Below are 6,000 nucleotides of genomic sequence, written 5' to 3'. Positions count from 1 at the left end.
AAGTGCAGTGGTGTGTTGCTCCATGTGTGCCTTTGCATGGGTGAGCAGGTTTTTGTGTGGAAAGGTACCCTGCCAAGGAAAACAACAACTCCAGTTATTTCAGCAAACTTCCCCAAAACATCAGGCAGGAGCACTCTCTTAAATTTCACTTTTCAGAGAAACAAAGTGCACCAAAAATCTGTTTCCATCTTCCTACCCAGGTGTGATGACTGATGAATGTTAACATTCAAAAAGAATTACTGCTTTTGTCTGTTTTGTGTGTAATTCCTACAATGTCTTTTCTGTTTATTAAGTAATTGGGAGCTCTCGTGGTGCCAACAAATAAACAGAACCTGGGTTAGAAGTGCTAAACACCTTCAGGCCAGGAATCATCTCTGGTTTGCTTAATGAGTGCACACTATGCAGCAAATCATACAATTATGTCATTATGAGCTCGTTAAAAGTGGCAGGCTTACCATGTACAATTTTGTCTGTGTGTTAGTGTGTACATGTGTGTGTTAGTGTGTGTGTTTCTGTGCTTGTAATTGAAGAGATACCATGAAGGATGTGTGTAAACCACATCCCTGTTATCGGGCATTAGCACTAATGAGATTTCGCTCATCACAGACTCAATGTGATTACAGTTATCACCAAAAGTGACCCTTTCCAACCTCCCCCTGCCCCTATGACACAGACACACACACACACACACACAGACGCACACACACACACACACACACACACACACACACACACACACACACACACACACACACACACACCTCAATCCACTGAACTGTCATTGCAAGGTTCAGCCTTTTTTGACAGGAAGAAGTCAGTTCTCAGACAGAGTTATAGATGGCCTTGCAGACAGAACAAAAAAAGAAAAAAAGGAGGAGAAATCAATAGAAACACAGCAAGTCCACTAGTGTGACAAATAACGGACATACCCTCTCCTCCCCGCACATAACATTTAGTTTGGCATGAGGAAACATTTTATAGATCACGCTGCTCTGGAGGCATTCATTATGTCACAGGATTAGTTATGTTTAATGGATGAAGAAAGTGGAGCCACTGGACCACATCTTTTAAACTATATACGGTATATGGAAGAAACAAATGCACAATTGGATTCTGGAGGAGCTTTTGGTCCAAGACTTACGGTAAGCCGAGCAACGCAACATGGTCCAATAGATGAGAACCTCTGTTTGTAAGTCCGTCCCCACTTTGGTCTAGATTGGGATATTTGAAGAACTATGGGATGGATTGTGATAAAAGTTTGTACAAGCATTCATTATCCCCAGATGATGAACCTTGGTCATGACCTCTAGCACCCCCAGCAGGTCAACAATGGTACTCATCTCTAGAACTCTATCAACTTTTAATGCATGTCTTAAAGGCCCATTAAAATGGAACCAAGCAATAATTATTGCTATTTTAAAATCTCTGCTGTCCCCACTTTTATTATGGTTTACTGTGAAATGATCTCTGGGAAGAATAAAGTGAAAACATTACAGCAATTTCCTCTGAACAGCAACATATCATTACGGTAACAATCTTTTGGAATAATTTAAGAGAACCATGAACAAAAAAAAAAAAAAAAGAAATAGGAAGCTTATGATCTCGGTTAATACGTGTTGCCAAATAATTATAGCAGCATCTGCTCGAAAACGACGGAATGTAATTAGAAAAGCACAAACTAGCCTCTTTGAAAAAATAAAAAAAATAAATGACACAACCCCTTTTAAGAGGAAATGCTTTGGTCCATCAAGTGTGTACCCTGTTAAAACTAACTGACAGCGCTGACGGGTGGGAGACTGGTGAGGGATCATGTTGTTGTCACACCGTGCTCGGCCCCAGCACCTGTGGGAGAAAGTGACAGGATCTGTGGGGATGATGTGAGCGTGTGTGTGTGTGTGTGTGTGTGTGTGTGTGTGTGTGTGTGTGTGTGTCACGTCCTCCTCCACTCTGTCAGGTGTTAAGAAGTAGCTGTCAACTCAGTGTTTATCAGGGGAGACGCGTGGACATCCAGACACTCCACAGAACAACAGTGGGAATTAGAAACGATGACAACCGGGCATCGGTCGTTCCAAGTTGGGAGAGGAGGGGGGGGGGGATGAATCCGTTAATAAATAAGCATGTATCCACTTTGTGCAAGGAAAAGGTCACTGGACATGGCAGAGGTCCGTCACGTAAAACCCTTTAAAAAAGCACCAAATATACACCAGGTCTGGTGAACCTCCTGTTCTGGTTCAGCTGAGTCCGTCTCCCTGTCTGGACGCCTTATGAACCTCCGTTAAGCCCTGATATGATGGGCTCGGCTGGGGATGCAAACTGCTGTCTGTGGGGGTTTTAATGCCAGAGGGCCCGGGCCCGGCTGTGGACAAGGTATTGCAAGAGTCTGCCAAAGCAGATAATGACAGCTATCAGCAGGGTGTCCGTCTAATATAGAGTGATAGGATAACAGGGTTGACAGCTAAGGTGTGTGGCCACATTGTTGCAGGCCCTGTACTAAATGAGAACCCTTCACCACCTCAAAAGCTTATTTAGATGTTTTTCATCATGTCACACATCTATTCTCCGCTCCCCTCGGCGTGACGGCTACACGATTAGACGTTTGCCTTAAATAAAAAAGGCATTTTGTTTCTTCTGCTCCAGAAAAACCTCCTGGCGTTAATGAATTGACCGGTTGAATACGTGCACAAGCTCCCCTGCTAATCCTAAACAATAAATCCGATGCAATCGGACACATAGCTGCCATTTAAGGCTGTAAGGAATCTAAATGTACTCCGAAACAAATTATCCTCAGTAGCAGTCACATAGTGTTCAAATCTTGGCCAAAAACAACCTCCCAAAGAAGTAAATACATGTTCTTTCTTGCTTCTTTTTTCTTATTGTTGTAACTAGAACTACAGTGGTGTGAAAGTCTCGAGGAAATGTTGAGACTGCCGGGCAAAAGAAGAGGATTTTGAGAGCAGCCCTTTTCTTCCTGTTACCCCTCCCACCTCTCAGGTGCAGCCAGTTGCCCTGACGACACATCACAGCCACAGAAGGGTGTTTGGCCATCACACAATCAATGTGAGACCGTTCTAACAGAAAGGGATGTAAACACATACGTGAGGATATATGTTTACAAAAGAGGTGATGAAGCCTTAATTCAAACAACATAATCGCTTGATTTAGGAAGCGCTGAGTAGGTTTGGAGCAGATTGTGATTAGCACGGTTGATCTGTTCCCATTCAGACATTTCATGTGTGCATTGAGGATTTCAGGGCCGGCTCTACTTGCACATGGGTTTATTCATTATCTCTGCAAATTCTGTCCACCTCCACCTCCTAGAACAACGGTTCCTATTACCTTTGTTTGATCTGCCTCCACTATGGTTCAGGTTTGGTTACGTTTAGGCACAAACACTTAGTGGTTTAAGGTTAAGAACTGATCTTGGGTCGTGGCTTAAAAGCATTGACTGAGTCACATGCATTTACCCGTGCCTTTAACCCCCGATATTCTCCCCAAGGGGATCCAGAGTGCTTCTAATAACTTCACCCTATTATCCCCGTGTTCTTGACATTCAGGAATCCTAATGAACGTGGCTTTTAGAGGTCAGATAATTAAGCAGACATTTCAACAACTTCACATATCTGAAACTGCCAAGTGCCTCATTTGTATCAGGCATAAAAAAGGGATATATTTCTATTTAACACAATATCCCAACCACTCTTTTCTGCTAAATAAACACTCTCACTGGCTCCGAGCCGTCAGGCTCTTTGTTGCCTCCAGTGGGCCTCGGGGTTTCTTGGGAAGCAAGGTGAAGAATGCAGCTGGATAATTCCAGTCACCTGCATTGTATCTGCATTGCACGTCACGGTTCATCCCATTGTCCCTCCTCTGCAGCTACATCCCCACTCCCTCCAATGTCCCCTTTAAGGCCTCAAGCTGAACCTTCAGGGGGTTAACTGACGTCAGCTGATATCTGGTGGAGAATGAGAGGCTGCGAGGCCTTGGAATGGTATGAATATGAATGGGACGGAACTAAGCAGCCAAATATCACATTACCTTAATGAAACCAAAACAGCGTACAAGTGTGATCTTTTTATTTCACTTTTCTTTTTGTCTGAAGGCAATTCTCGAAAAGTCTAACCATTTCTAATAAGAAAATGTCAAAGAAATTAATTAAACAGTCATATAGTCTTTGCTTGTATTCCTTTGACTTCATGGTTTTTTAATGTACCTTCTACAAACATGAAGGTTAATGTTTCTGTGTAAATTGAATAGGCCGTCCTGTATACCCATGAGTAGTTCTCTTTTTTATATACCTTTCTTTGCCTGCAGGCTTCCCACAGCAACCCTGTGTTGAACCGTACAACGCTATCAGTTGTGGGTAATTCTCTCAGGCAAAGTCTGCAGAAATGCTAATAATGGCCAAAACCCAATGTCCACAATTACACGCTCACAGACTTTGAGGGTATTTCTTCAAAGTTTCTGTCAAATAATCAATTGCTTGAGGGCTTTATGCACACTTTCAATAAGTCCGCTATTCTGTACATTTTGCCTGAGGGAATTACCCACAATTCATAGCAATGTGACGTTAAACCCAGGGTTAGCCCACAAAAGCCTGATGAAGAAAAAGAGGATGGCGCATGAGTGTTCTGGTAAATTGAATGTAAACAGAAACAGAAACATTAAGGATTTAAGAAAAAAAGTGACAAAAAACAAACAAACAACTTATTTGTCCGTTTGCTCTCGTAAAACGGGTTCCTGCAAGACATTCGAATCAGTTCATGAAAAGCATCCCATTCATAAATATTTTTCGATCCCATTCGTATTTACACCATGTCAGGTTTTTGTTTCCTTCCATTGGCTACCATTCCTGACCTCACACCCCCGGGCCGTCCTTGAGAAGGGAATCGTCTCTGTGGCCGTCCTCCAGCGGGGTCCTGTCTCCATGTTCCTGCGGGGTCTTGATGCTGGCCCTGACCTCCGGAGAGGTTCTGCCCCCCACAGATTATCCGCCTGAGGTCTCTTGTCCAGCCCCCAGGCCGCCCATGTGAAATCTCTTATTCCACCCCTGTTCAGCCTCAAGGCAACTTGCCAAAAACCATCTCCCTCTCTGTTTGGACTCATGTCATTCATTCATTCGATGATCAGTCCATGCCTGCTGCCTATGTATGCTACTCCAGCTGTGACACTTCATTTCTATTTCATTTTCAACACACATGACTCAAGTTAAAAGCAATCCTTCTCATGAGGAAGTTAAGACCAACAGGCTCTAAAACTCCCAGTCAGTCAGGAAGAGCTCTGGGGAAACGCAGGTAGCCCAGCTGGTGCTGCCATGTGTGCTTCATCAACAGGAATGCTCAAATTTGAAATGGCAAAACCGATTGTTTTGATCCTCTTTTGAGCGGCGCTCAGCTCCCCTGAACCCAGTGGGAAGTCAGTTTGATGACTAAATGAGCAGGACGTATAGTCTGAGAGTCAACTATCTCCAGGAAACAGCATTTTAACAACACTGAGCATTTTATCTGCTTTGATCTAAGCAATGTGTTTACCTGTTTTTATAGGTGAGAGGACATATGTCTGCATATTTAGAATAGCTGGGTGTTATGATTATATGAAATTCCTTGATAGAACAAGAGGGATGCGAGCACTCAGAAGAGAAGGAAGAGTGGTGTCGGGAGGAAGAGGAGAGGAAGGGGAAGAATGACAAGACCCCTTCCGAGATTGGATTTCTGACAAAACAGAAAGAGGAATAGAGCGAGAGGAGGTGAAAGGGGAGAATGATGAAGACGTCTCGGTGGCGGGGATTCATGGGTGAGCATCCTGACAAGACGGGTCACTTGGGAATCTGAGTGTGAAAATGGAATCAGGAAAGGAGGGGGAGTGAGGAAGAAATGGGCGAATAAGAAGCCGAGCAGAGTGGAGCTGAGAATAAGTGGTGATAGAGTGCAGGTGTAGTACCAAAGTAAGAGAGTGATGAGGTGAAACAAGGAAGGACAAGGTCACTCTTTCTGGTGGGCTTGG

This window comes from Eutrigla gurnardus, assembly GCF_963514095.1.
Source record: "Eutrigla gurnardus genome assembly, chromosome: 19".
NCBI lineage: Eukaryota > Metazoa > Chordata > Actinopteri > Perciformes > Triglidae > Eutrigla > Eutrigla gurnardus.
This window is presented reverse-complemented; position numbering follows the sequence as displayed.